Source organism: Myiozetetes cayanensis, unplaced genomic scaffold, assembly GCF_022539395.1.
Source record: "Myiozetetes cayanensis isolate MyiCay16 unplaced genomic scaffold, myiCay2020 scf4, whole genome shotgun sequence".
Lineage (NCBI taxonomy): Eukaryota > Metazoa > Chordata > Aves > Passeriformes > Tyrannidae > Myiozetetes > Myiozetetes cayanensis.
This window is the reverse complement of record NW_026087631.1, coordinates 21,279,737-21,294,945: the sequence shown is the minus strand read 5'-3', so window position 1 is coordinate 21,294,945 and position 15,209 is coordinate 21,279,737. Positions and strand designations below refer to the sequence as shown.

Genomic DNA, 15,209 nt, shown 5'->3' with positions numbered 1-15,209 from the left:
ACCATATTTTCTGAGCAATACCTAACTGTTTACTGAATAACATGTCTTTGTGCAAGCGACATGACCTCGAAGACTGTTCTACAGTCTTGGTCTCCAACTAAAAAAGTACTTTTAATGCCTGTCCCGAGATTAATTTCACAGAATCACAGAATGGGTAAGGTTTGAAGGGACCACAGTGGGTCATCTGGTTCAAACTCCCTGCTCAAGCAGGGTCTTCCTTAAGCACATTGCACAGGATTGTGTCCAGATGGTTCTTGAATATCTCCAATGGGGGAAACTCTACAACCTCTTTGCGCAATCTGCTCCAGTACACGGTCACTAACACAGTAAAGAAATTCCCTCTCATGTTCAGGTGGAACTTACTGCGTGTCGTTTTCTGCCAGTTGCCTGTTATCCTATTGCCTGGCACTGCAGAGAAGAGCCTGGATCCATTCTCTTGACGCTCTTCCTTCGAGTACTTAGAGACATTGATGAGGTCCTCTCTCAGTCATCTCTTCTCAAGGGAAATAAGGCCCAATTCTCTCAGCTTTTCCTTGTAAGAGAGATACTCCAGTCCCTTAACCATCTTTGCTGCCCTTTGCTGGACCCAACCCAGGAGTTCCATGCTTCTCTTGTACTGAGGAGCCCAGAACTGGACACAGCACTCCAGATGTGCCTTCACTATTGCTGAGTAGAAGGTCAGGATCACCTTCCTTGAACCTGCTGGCAATTCTCTTCCTAATGCTTCACAGGATTCCACTGTCCCTCTAAGCCACAGGGGCACACTGCTGGCTGATGGACAGCTTGTTGTTCACCAGGGCCCCCAGATCCTCTTCTACAGAGCTACTTTGCAGGTTAGCCCTTAACCTGTATTGGTGCATTCCCTGCATTTGTCTTTGTTGAACTTCAGACCGTTCTTCTCAGCCCATCTCTCCAGCTTGTTGAGGTGCCTCTGAAGGGTTGCAAGGACTGTGGGGTACTGGCCACTCCTCCCAGCTTTGTGCCCTCAGCAAATTTGCTGAGGAGGACTCTACTCCTTAATCCAAGTCACCAATGAATAAGTTAAACAATAGTGGGCCCAGTATTTAATCTTGGGGGACACCACTAGTGACAGGCCTCCAAGTGGATCCTGTGGACTCTCGGGAATCTGCCTATCAGTCAGTTCTCAATCCATTTCACTGTCCACTCATCCAGTCCACACTTTCTGAATTTGTCTATGAGGAAATTGCGAGAGACAGTGTCAAAAGCCTTACTGAAGTTGAGGTGGACAAAATCCACTGCTCTCCACCATCATCTACAAGATGGTGCTCCATCACCTTCCCAAGGACTGAGGTGAGGTTAACTGGACAATATTTCCCTGGGTCCTCCTTCTTGCCCTTAAGACTAGGTAGACATTTGCTTTCTTCCAATCCTCAGGCAGCTCTCCTGATTGCCATAACTTTTCAAAGAAGATTGTGAGTGGCCTCGCTATGGTGTCTGCCAGGTCTCTCAGCACTCGTGGGCTTGTGGATATCAAGTTTGCCTAGATTCTGCTTTGGTTTAATATATAACACTTAGATTGACCTATTCTTTTTAGTTCAGTTTTGTGGAGAAGGGTAGTCAGCAGCAGTAAGATTCCAGGCTGTTTGTAATTCTAAGTGTCCTATTTTACTCTGGGTTTTTTAAATTAGATTCACTCTGGTCCTCTCCCCACTGAAGATACCTCTTCCCATTTTGGAATTCAATCTCATCCTTTCCAATTTCAAAACTCCTTAACATTGGCTGTTTCAGAACCACACATGCCATTTCTGTTGGAGGTGTCATACTATGAAAGATATTTCTAAAAACTGTATTTCATATAATATCATTTAAATTATTTTTTTTTACATACACATATCTATGTCATGAATTTATATTTATGTTCTTTTTACACAAAAATTTGGAATCTGGCAGATTTCTCCTCTTACAATTTCACTGCTATGAGGGTGGGACTGTTGAAAGTGTAAATGTACATGTCACTTTAGAAGAAAAATCCAAAGTGTTGGTATTGGGAGAAGTGCAAGATCACAACATGGATCATGCTAGATAACTGCAGCTATTTATGCGTAATGGAATGGTGAGCTAAAGAGTTCTATACAATTTTAAACTGTGTTGTGCTGAAAAAGATCATATGCAACCAGGGATCTACATATTCACATTTATTTTTATTTTGCAGGCATTTTGAAAAATGTAAATTTTTTAGATAATCCAAGAATGAAATTACATTATTTCCCCTTTCCTTTCTTACAACTCAAGAGACTGATGGGCTTTGAACTTGCCTCCTATTCCTCCCATATTCCTGAAGATTGTAAATTGTCCATCAAAAGTTATTAAACCGGGTATATGGGAAAAAATATTTGGTTCTTCAGCTTAATTAGAAAGGCTTCACTGTACATCCACTGTAGTCCAAGCAACATACTTGGTCCCCAGACATCTATATGGAAGTTGTTCCAAATCTTATGCTTTCTTTACATTGCATACTGCATCAGATTAAATTTTTTTTAATCTGCTCTCTCCCTTATCTTCCATCCACTTTTGCAAATGAGGGAAAACCACCTAATATTTTATGAAAACACTATAAAAACTTTAATAGGGTAGAAATAGTCACCATTACCCAAATACTGGAAAATACAAGACTCGCAGACTTGCTTTTTTGAATGCAAAATAGAAAACAGTAACTTTTTTTCAAAGAAAAGTAAGTCACTTACTTCAAAAATCCTGAATGTCAACTACTTACAGCTCCCAAACGTTTAAACTGTGCTCATCATCGTCAATATGACAGGAAAACAAAACCATCAAAATAAAAGGACCATTAGGATATTAGGAAATTCAACCTTTGATAAAGTAAGTTGTTTGGCTGTAGGAAAACCAACACTACCAACCGTCAGAGTTAAAGAGACAGAAATAAAATCTAAATTGTAGCCAGGAAGTTATTTTCCACACATTCCAGTACTGCCTCCTCTCTGTTGTGTTGAGTTCTCAGCAAACATCCAGCAACCTAATGTCTTCCACAAGAAAAAGGGCTGGCGATTATGAAACGTCAGTCAGCCACTTACAGAATACTTCATCTGCCTCTTCATCCTGGTTGGATGGTCTACAATAGACTCCCACCAGAATGTCATTCTAGTTGAGTGGTCTGTAACAGACTCCCACCAGAATGTCCACCTTCTTAGCCTTCCCCCTGATTCTTATGTGTCGGTACTCAACATTGACTTCACTATCCTTCCTTCCCAAAAAAGCTCTAGCTTCAAATCAGGATGCCTATTCCTTTTATTTGCCTGGAAAGGAGAACAAAAACATGGAATTTTCTAGTTACCATTTTCTGCATGTGGATCTCCCCCACAAGGGACCATTTGCAGTCCTTGGTGCTTCAGAATAGAGCATCAAGGCTGCTGGTAGGAGAAAAGAGTCTACAGAAGAAGATGGCAGACAGATGAACATATTGTACTGGTTTCATGTGGCAAGGTTTTGGTTGTAGGGAGGCTGCAGGTGTGGCTTCTGTGAGAAGCTGCCAGAAGTTTCACTCACATACAATAGCACCAATGCCAGCTGGCTTCAAGACGGACCTGCTGGCCAAAACTGAGCCCATCAGTGGGGTGGTAGCACCCCTGGGATATTTAAGAAGGGGAAAAAGAAAACTGTACAACTACAGTTGGAGAAAAGAGTGAGAATATGTGAGAGAAGCAACTCTGCAAACACCCAGGTCAGTGAAAAACGATGGGGAGGAAATGGAGCAGAAATTCCTCTGCATGCCACTGTAAGGCAGGTTGTCCCCATGAATACCATGGGGGTCCACAGTGGAGCAGATATCCACCAGCAGCCTATGGAGGACCCCACACCAGAGCAGCTGGATACCTGAGGAAGGCTAAGACCCTGTGGGAAGCCTGCTACAGGTCCTGGTAGGATCTGTAGCCACATGGACACATCTGTAGCTCACATTGAAGCATGTTTAGTGGCAGGACATGTGACCTCAAAGGGAAGCCACACTGGAGCAAGTCTGTTCCTGAAGGACAGCATTGGGAAGGGACCCATGCTGGAGCAGTTTGTGAACAATTGCAGCCCATATGGAAAGGACTCACCGTAGTGACTCTGGCTGGATGCCAAGCACCCACCAAAGCCACTCTATCGCTCCCCACCACAGCTGGACAGGGGAGAGAAAACATAATGAAGAAAACATAGGTTGAGATAAGGTCTGGGAGAGATCACTCACTGAATATGGGCAAAACAGACTCAAATTGGGGATATTAACTGAATTTATTACTAAAAAAATCAGAGCAGAATAATGAGAAGTAAAAAAAACCACCTTCCTGAGCTCTAATTTCGCCCCCCTCCCCCTCCCGCCCGTGGCTAGGTAGACAGGGAATGAGGGTTATGGAGGTTCATCACAGGTTGTTTCTGCCACTTCTCAGGGAGTAGAATCTTCCCCTCCTGCTCCAGCATGGGCTCCCTCCCATGGGAGACAGTCCTCCATTAAATTCTCCAACATGAGTCCATTCCATGGGCAACAGCTCTCCACAAATAGCTCCAACGTAGATCATTCTTCCACAGGGTACAGTCCTTCAGGCACAGCCTGTCACAGTGTGGGTTCCCCACAGGGTCACAAGTCCTACCAGGAAACCTGCTCCAGCATGGGTTCCTCTCTCCATGGGTCTGCAGCTTCCTACCAGGACCCTAATCCAGCATGGGTATCCTCCAAGGGCTGCAGGTGGATCTCTGCACCTCCATGGTCCTCCATGGGCTGCAGGAAGACAGCCTGCTTCACTGTGGGTCTTCACCACAGACTGTGGGAGAATCTCTGCTCTGGCACCTGGAGCACCTTCTCCCCCTCCTTCTCCACTGATCTCGGTGTCTTCATAGTTGTTCCTCTCACATATTCTCACTTCATTGTTCCCTAGCCACGATTACATCTGCACAATAACTTCTTTTTCTCCTTCATAAATACGTTATTATAGAGGTCTTACTATGATTTCTGAGTGGCTTGGCTTTGGACAGTGGCAGATCCATCCTGTAGCTGGCAGGCATTGGCACTGCCAGACACGGGAGAGGTTCCTAGCAGCTTCTCACAGAAGTTGCCCCTATAGTCCCCCCTGCCCATCAAAACCTGGCCATGCAAACCCAATACACTCACATTGGAGAACTTTGTGGAGGACTGTCTTTTGCAGGAGGCATCCCATGCTGGAGCAGGGGAAGACTGCAAAGAGTTCTCCCCCTGAGGAGGAAGCAGTGGCAGAGACATGTGATGAACTGACCACAGTCCCCATGGTCCTTGTGCATCACTGGGGAGAAGGAGGAATGTGGGAGTGCAGTTGAGCCCATGGAGAAAGCAGGGGTGGAGGAAGGTGTTTTAAGATTTGGGCTTATTTCTCATTATCCTACTCTGATTTAATTGTCAATAAGTTAAACCAATTTCCCTAACCTGAGTCTTTTTTGCTTATGACAGTCAGTGCCCAGTGATCTTAAACCCTGAGCTTTTTGTTACATTTTTTCTCCTGTGTCCAGCTGTAATGGGTAGTGATGGAATGGTGTTGGTGGGCACCTTGTGTCCTCCCAGGGTGAAACTAGCACAATACACAGACAGGAAAGGTTTCAGGAGCTGGTCAATATAAAATCACTTAATCATTTAGGTTAAAAATGACCTTTAAGATCATCATGTTTAACTGTTAACCCACTGTGGCCAAGTGCACCATTAAACCCTGTACCTAGGTGCTATATCTACGTCTTTTAAATACCTCCAGGGATGGTGATTCCACCACTGCCCTGGGCAGCCTGTTCCAATGCTTGACATCCCTTTCCTTGAAGAAATTTTTCTAACATCCAATGTAAACTTCTGCTGGTGTAAGCTGGGGCCATTTCCATATGTGCACAGGCAGAAAACAATAGGCAAAACACCAACATCAGAAACTGACCTCTTTTTATGAAGTCCTGATAAATTTGAAAATACAGGAATACAGTGTCAAAATGGTTGCAAGTATTTTAAGGTAAGGATATATCTTTGGTGAATCAGAAACAACTATACCACACGACTAAACTGAATATAGCTCAGTGAAGTTTCAGCCCCAGAAAGCTATTACTGACAAAGTCAAAGGTAATTGAAAAAATTACAGACAGACCTTAACTGTAGACAGCACTTCAGAAATAACCGATGATAAATATAAGTCAGAAAGAAGGAATTTGGGTGTATAACCAGAACAGGGTCCGAGTTACTGGAAAAAGTCTCTGTGGAGATCTAAGACAATTGCAAAAGCTGTCTTCCTCATTAAAGGGCTGTATGATTAGAAGAAAAGTAAAACAACTATCAGGAGTCCCTTCCCAAAGCTTCTCTTCACGTTTTAAAAGCATGAAGCTTCTTCCTGGGTCTTTGAAAACCCTTTGGGCAATTTAACCAGTGAAGACATATTGGTGTCTTATTCCACAGTTCCTTTTTTTTTAAAATACTAGTGACATGTAAATCACCACAGCTGAAAGATAATTGCCATAGCACCAAAAATAACACATAACACCTGAAACAGAAATGAATGAGCTCCAAAGAAAGAGATGAATACACATTATGTGCATAAATAATTTTATATATATATATACACACTCAGAAATAACTATATGTTTATATAGCACAGTAATCTTTTCTCCATACATTTTTTAATTACATTTTTACACCCTTTACGTAGGTCCTTTGGGACACATATATTATTTAGTAATATTACTAATAGAATGAAGTTTCATTCCTTAGTACCTCATTTGACATTTACATCTTTGCACAATTATGAAATGAGACAAAGTAGAGGATCTGTCTCCTAGTTTGTACTTGTTTTGCCTGGGTAAAAATGATACACAACATTTACTGTTATTGAAAGGAAAAAACCTCTTAATTTTACAGACAGGGCTGGAAAATTCTCTACTGGTCTCCTTTTGCTTTATCAGAGTATCCTTCCTTCCTACATGATTTCAGAATGTTTAAGACAATATTAAGAAGTCAGAGGGGTTTGTTTTGATGATGTATCTACAGCTAACTAGCCAGTAGTTGAACTTAGAAACTTGCATGAAAACTTCATGAGACAGCACGCCATGAGTTATACACCTTACCTTCCAATTACACGAGATAGGGCTACACCTCTGTGTCTGTACCGCCTAGAGGACTGCTTCTCCAGCTCTTGAAATCACAGGCCATTTTAAGTTATCACATTTTGTTCTACACGACCACACATCTTTATCATCAAACTTTTAAATACCTGCTGTTTAATGTGGATTTATAACTGGGAAGGACTCACTATGGAAAGCGACTACAAATCACAGTATGAGAAATAAAGGTGTAAGGATTTATTATATAGCACTATGAAAGATAAAATAACCAACAGAAGAAATACAATCTGAAACAAAGGAGGGCATATAATGCAGTAAAAAAGAGAACTAACACTAGTAAGTATAAAACCATGATGAAACAACAGACATTTTTGAAAGTTGTACGTACTGCTTATGTTTTAAAACTGTGCAGTTACAAAAACAATGGCAGTGCTAAAATCTCACCATATAATTATATCACTTCTTTCATTCCTGGCACTTTATTACATACTATGCAATAAAGTTGTGTTCATTATTTGTGAAATAACATTAAAATTGATGAGGTTCAACATCTTATATTGAATAAACCTCAATTATGAGTTACTTTCTTTAATTTTCTTTAATATAACTCCAAAGTAGATAGTGTCAGAAGGAAGAGAAAAATAAAATTTTTCTATTATATATATATGTATAGTTTGCCACTACATATACGCATAGGTTTAGTTATATCTCTCCTTAGTAATAGCAATTTCATTTCTAAGAATGAAAAGACAGGCAATTGGTTGAATTACTGCTACAGTATATTTTTATATTTGAACATATTACTATTAGTTTTCAAGAACTTCTTCTTGACTGCGATGGTAATCTTTGAATACCTAAGTTTCGTTGTTTTTCTTCTGCACATCACCACCATCAAATTGTCATTTGCACCTCAAGCACAAGAAAAAGAGTAGAATCAGATTTTTAGCAGTGCACTTAAGTAAAAAAACAGTATGCCAATAAAGATGGCTTTTTAAGCCCCCAAATGCAGTGTGAATGATGACTACTAAAGGAGAAGAAAAGATTTCTGTATGGAAAGGAAACATACATTTGGCATACAGGTAGACTATGAAATACAGCGAAAAAGAATACTTATCAAAATAAAAAACAGTAAAATAATGTTTACTGTTTGTATAAATTCCCTGCATTAAAATATCTTTAAAACATCTTCCCATATTTCTGGAATTTCTACTTCAAAGTTCTTCTGAAGAATGACTATTGTACAACCTGAATTTAAACACATAAACCAGCATAAATGATTAAACACATAAACCAGCATAAATGAAAGCAGGTTCTGCAGAGATTGGGGAAAAAGTACATTTCCTATGTTCCATTTGGGCTAAGGATGCAATCCTTTCCTCACATAATTCCTTCCAGGGAGAAGCATGCCTGCACACACAAAATCACATACACAGGAATAAGGGAGGAAATGTGGATACACTGTGCAGCACCCTTGCCAGCCACGTTACTTTTTATTTCAGTACCTATATACAAATGTTGGTGTCCAAGCACCCCCACTGTGGTTATTGCCTTTAAAAAGTAGAAAATAGTTAGTAGCTCTTCAGCTTCTCCCAGCTCTTCCAAAACCTGTTGCACCTGGGAGAACTCATTTCAGTCATGAAGGTTGTGACACATCTGGAGAAAGCTCTATTTGCAATTGCTGGAGTATCATTTACTCTGACTGTACGTGCTTCAATCATCAGAAACCAAAAGCTTATTTCCTATGCTCTTGCTTCTTGCTACCCTATGAAGCCATGAAACCCCAAATGCTGTAGAATTATTTTCAATGTCAATTTCTTGTTTATCACATTTTCCACCCTATCTATTTTTTAGCATCTGATAAGTCTCTCTGGGATCTAGCTACATCTCTGATAAAGAGCTGTTTGACGACTGTATTCTTGTCACAAGCTTTCTCACATAATTTTATCTATATCACAAAAAGGGCTAAAACATGTTTACAAGTATAGGTGTTCCCAGTATCATATTCAAACACATACACATAGTAAATGCACATATGCACTCATACATATACAGTAATACAATGGAATTTCCATGGGGAAATGCAAAAGTTATTGTTAAAATGTCTGTCATCCGTGTAAGAGAAACAGAAATGAGTTGGGCATTAAATTTGCATACAGCCCCAAGCACAGAGGTTCCTGCATATGTAGTGTTCTACTGTTCTTAAAGATGGGCATATCTGGCAGGGAGAGTCTGTCAGGATTAGCTCTGAAAAAACACCCGCAAGGAGATAATTTGAAGACATACTGAGAATTTGCCTCAGTATGTGAAAACAAACATTAAATCCACTGCAAACTATGCACACTGAAAGTTACTACAAACACTATGCCACACACCGGGGATAATCTATTTCAGCTAATTAACACACAAGCACATGAAACACTGTGACAAGTGGTTGCCACTTCGGATTGATTTAGGTTTTCCATCGCTTAGACTTGGACAGAAAAGGTCTTTTTAAATATTCAGACAGATAGGAAAGAAAAATAGAAAGGTACAATTAAAGTAGTTGTGATATAAACAGGCTCAGATTCCCTTGATGGATTAGCTTTCTAGTGAACAGACAGCATAAAGACATTACTGCTTCTTTTATAAAAAATAACCAAAAGGTACAGTCCCTTTCTTGATTTTAAAACTGCTTTTGACGAAGTCTAAATTAATAGCTTCTGCTTCAAGTTACAATCAAGATTTTTCTTCCTTACTTAACAAGTAAACCTGTGTAAATAGAGTGTGTCTTTTACCAACAAGACTAGCTGCTGAGGTAGAAGTTATTGTGACTTAAAATCCTGGTAGAAACTAGACAGGTATTACACTGCAAGTGATTTTAATTTTAAAAAATTATATAATCAATATGTGAAAACAACTTGGCTTGAAATCACCTAGCATAAGACAACAAAGTATTTCTTTTTCTTCTCCTTTTCTTCTCTTTTTCCCCAACTCAATTATTTTTTTCCTTTCAATCTTTCTTATTATGAGAGAAAGCATGATGCCATTTCATAACTTCTACTTTCTTAACACACACACTCAAATAGAAAGAAAATAACCCATCATGTCAAAAGCAGGACATCTGAGCACATCTCCAAATGTTCATAGCTACACATCTCTACTACTCTCAAACATTAATTGAAATTATTCCAAAGATTTCATGCATTTCTGGCCTGCTAACTTGAATCTAGTTATTTTATGAACAGTTCACAGATATTACTGAGGAGTAATAAAAGAGATAGGAAAGAAAAATAGCTGAAGACGGCTCGCACACCTACAACAGGTTTAAGCAAGATTTCAAAGTAAAAAGATTAAGTAGGGGTCACAGAAGTGTCCATGGAAAACTAAGGTGGTATCTGCAGCACTTCTGGGGTGTGTTCAGCTGGTGTTGACTTCCACACTTTGCATTGCTCAGAAAAGAATGGCTACAGAGGCATGGCTAGACTCTGAGCCAGTGACAGCCATGTCTCCAGGCATCTCCATTTTGTTGAGTAACATTGCATTCAGGATCTGACACAGTCTGCTGTCTTGCCAACAGCACGGATGGGGAGCCTAGGGTTGACTTCAGGCTTGAGAACCCAGCAAATATGAAAGTATCATGTGTATTTGTGGTAGAGGCAGAGGGAAACAAACCTACCTACTGAATGAGAGTGTGAAACAAATATAAATACTGCCAACCTTCCTTAAATAAAAAGGGTGTCTTCCAACACAGACATGCAACTCTGAAACAGAACACTGATTCCTTACGCCCAAAATGTCAAATTTCAGCATCCAGTAAGATGAAGCACTAAAATATACAACCAGACCTGTAACTTTTGGAAAGCACTGGATAAATTATAAGGTCTTTATCACAGTTAACCACCAAGGTTATGAGGCTCTGTTCTTAAGACCAGTCACCACATAGGGTGCAGGCCCTTAGCTGTGCAACTTCTGGTTTGGAAATGGGATGATTTCCAGATGGTCATGAACAACCAGCAACCAGCTAAAACCCAACTGAGATAAGAGAGTTTGTGTTTGGGTGATGCCTGAGGAATGTGTATTCCCTACTGCATTTGCCCTGTTTTCCAAAAACGTTATCACAGCAAGCAGGCACCTTTTCTGACAGTGAGTTGACTGTCATTTTCTAAGGGCTAAGTACCTCCGAAGATCTAACAGCAAACAGTGGGAAACTAGATTCCCTAAGATTTGGTCCAGCAAATTCAGTCCATCAGAATTCAACCCAGAGTTGATTGATCAAGGTCAGGCAGGGACCAAACTCTGATCTCATGTTCTCAAATCTGGGATCATTACTAGACAGCCACTTGGCTTTGCCATTGGCTGTATTTCACTTCATGTCCTCCTTTATGTAATTCCTAACAACTATGGCCATTTTCTCTTGTCAGAAAAGCTGACATATTCCTTCATCATAAACAGTCTGAGAAAGGAACATGGGCAACAGAATGGGTGTTTTGCCATTGGGGCAGCTACTGTTAACAATGTGGGGACAAGAGGAGATTCTGTGGTGGGTACCAGGATGAAAGAGAACAATTCATCCCAGTAGGAGAAAAAAACCTAAACTTTTTAGTGGCAGGACCATTTGATCTTCCCAGTAAAAGAGAAGTAAGAGGAGCATGTTTCACAATATATATAAGGAGAAGGAAGGTTTAAAACTATAAAAAGCAGTTTTGGAGAGGCTCTTTCTGCAAATGACTTTAACTATGATTATCCTTAAGCTACCTAAAGGGTAGGGTTATTTCTGCAGCTATAGGTAGATGTTTTACTTGTACAGATGAAAAAGTTGAGTAGCAAAGTCACTGATTGTTGGCAGAAGTTAATACACTGCAGAGTAGAATGATTCTGCTCTGGTCTGTGAGCAGAACAAGTTCTAACACGGTAGTACTGCTGACTGGCTTTCTTTTGAAGACTTCAGATTAGTTAAAAAGTTCATTAAATATGTGGTGAAAGATTCTAAAAGCAGGGACACAAGATTTATCATTTATATTCACACAGGAAAAAAAAAAGAGATAATTTTAAGATGTCTTTGGTAGCATTGCATCTTTGCACCCCGAAGATGGATGATAACTTCTGCACAGACACCATGGATCAAGAAAAAACTGGATAGCAGTAGTATAAGAAAAGGCTTTTACATATCAAGTTGTAGTACCTATGAGATCTGTGATGTTTCCAAACCAACGTGTTTGCTGTTTTTCAAATAGTTGAATATTTTACAGCAGGGGCTCTTAGATAATAGACTTCTCAAAATAGATGGGTTAAAAAAAATCTGGTGACCTTCCTTTTACAAAGTCAAAATTAACTGGATAGGGTCCAGTTATTTCAGAGAGCAGAAAGCCAAAAACAGAGCTGTGTTTACATCCCACTCTAAAACCAGCACACCAAGATCAAAGATTTCAGATCACAAAGAACTGGCTCTAAGCTTCTTCAGTTCTCTTTTCTTGCATCTTTATTTCATTACACTACAACTTCAGGCAACAGCATCCCAATAGTCGGAAATGGAAACTCCTTTCTTAGCTGGGACAATAGACATAAATGACAGAAATGCATGTGGTAGTAGAAACCCAGACACAGGCTTCCCAATGTCAGGAATCCAGAATACAGTGACTTCTGGAACCTGCTAGACCCTGCCTAACTGCATCAAAGTGCCATTGCTAAAACATGTCATTTTTTCTTCCCTATAAGAATGATGTCACTGGCAGTCTGCCCCAGCAAACTAGCCTTATCAACAAAATAACTAAACTCAATAAAAAAGGGTGTAAGCAAGTGGAGAATCTAACACAGGTGAAAATCCTGGTGTAAAAGTAGCCATAAGAGAGCAGAATTCAGCTGTGGGTGTTTCATATGATATAACAAATAATACCAGTAATCCCCTAAAACACTACTTCAATAATGTTTATCCATGTCAGATTTCAAAATGAAAAATACATTAAAAGTAGAACTACAACGCTTCACGAAAACTCGTGATTTTTTCCGTTGAAAATTTGATGCTGTGCCTTGACAGTGACAAATCACATGTTCTTTGCTTAGTGGACCTTCCTGATAATAGAAGATATTCTTCCCCAAGAGAAAGAATATTTCAGGTAAACACTTTCACATGTACTAAGTCAGCCCTTCACTGAAAAAGATTGCCAGAATGTCATCATAAAACAGAACATCTTAAAATAGATTACCAGTTAAATTTTGAATTAGTTCAAACATTGAAAATGCCTATTTTTCTTAAGATACCATTTCCAGGATATTGATATCTGTGAAATACAAATTCTGCACTGCTGCCATACAACATGCCCGGTGACAGCTATATAGTATTCATCTTCTGAATAACTCTTAAAAACCATCAGTTCACTTTAAAAAAAAAAGCAGAAAGAGAAAACAGGGTACAAAAAAACCAAATTGCACTATAGCAGTTTTAGCATAAGTTTATCGTGAGGTAATGTTTTATACTCTCACTTGAGATTTTCTTTAAAGTTTAGAGGAATCTACCATATAGGCATATGTGTATTTCTCCGTAATCTTTCTGTCACAGAACCCAACAGATTTCTAGCTACTGTTATCTAACAAGGAAAAAGTTAAAAAGGATAACTTACAGCTTATCCTCCAGACAAACAGTTAAACAGTTTCCTATCATGTTTTGTGTATCCTCATTTTTCAACACACTGAGAACAGAAATAAAGAGAATGTAATATGCAGAAAACAACCTACGAGCCATGCCTGTACACAAATTGATACCTATGTATGATCTACATGTAATATACCTGACACAGAGATGTGCATTACCGTGAGGATGTAACAGGAGAGCAAAAATAAAAACTATTAATAAAACAAAATTTTTTTTTTAATGTGTAGATGGAATAGCCTCCTTTCCTCATGCTAACATTTTTCCTTCTCTGGTCTATACAAGTATATGCTTTGCTTTGACAAGAGTCAGTCACAATGGGGTCCTCCTCTTGGGCATCCTGCTCCCCGAGCTGGAAAATTACTCTCTTGTCTAATGAGTCATGATATGAGCATTTGCTATGGACAGAAGTGCCTTCCTAACTTGGACACTGACACAACAAATTGAAGCAGGGCCTGCAGAAACAAGTCAGTTTTCCTTGCTAACTACATAGCATTTGCCAAGGCAAAACAACCAATAAAGAATACTCTCTTCTCAGGTTTTGGGGGTTTTGATTTTTTTTTAATGCCTGGGTTCCTGTAACAATTTGAAAGCTGAGGAGGTTTGCTTTAAAAAAAAAAAAAAAAAAACAAACACAAAAACCAAAAAACCCAAACCAAAACAAAACCCAACACAGACAAAGAGTAGCTCGGTGCATGTGGGAATTCAATCTGTGCCTCTCTCATCCACAAAAAATGCCCTCTATTCTAGCGAGAAATGGAAAGGCTGGAAACTCCCATGCTGATAGTCTGGATCTTTTTCTGCTGCCACAGTGAGTCAAAGGTTAGTTCCCTCCCACCTGCATCACACTTTGCATCTTCTAAGCATTCAGACAATACGACTAAAAACCAGCTTGCTCATGGGAGGCTCTCTCAGACATTCAGTGTTCCCTTCTCAAATATCTCAGTCCAGCACACAGACAAAATCATTAACAAGAGTGTCATTAGACTTTTTTCTTTTTATACCCTACTTACTGACTCTCACTAAAATTAAACACAATCTTATTAAAATCAAATAAATGTCAACAGTTTTACTGAGCACACTGTGAACATGGATGAGAATGATAACCACACCTTCTTTGGTACGACCTCCTAAGCAAAAAATAATAAACCCAGAGACATTCTGCATTATGTGACTCTGAAGAGTAACTGTGAAGGAAAACAAACTGCCATTTTAAGAGACGGTATGATATCACTGGGTTCAGGAAATGTAAGCAATGATATTATGAGGCACACACTGAGAAGGGAAAAAAATTATTTACAGAACAATTTTCTACCTGAACTGCCTCAGATTTAAAAGTAATGCCTACATTAAAATTTTTTGACATTGCATATCGAAGTTGAAAAAGCAAGTGATAGCAGCATTGGTAACGGGTCACCTTCCCAGCACTAACAGCAGGGTTGGTATTCTCCTGGAGTGGCCTGATCCTGTACTGCAGTGGTTTCAGTGACACTCCACCACCACCAAGTCA

General features: G+C 39.6%; 1 protein-coding gene across 2 annotated transcripts in view; it reads right to left on the bottom strand.

The window, feature by feature from the left end:
* MCTP1 (multiple C2 and transmembrane domain containing 1) overlaps positions 1-15,209 on the bottom strand; it is a 188,710-nt gene that overhangs the window by 64,231 nt on the left and 109,270 nt on the right. The window lies entirely within an intron of this gene.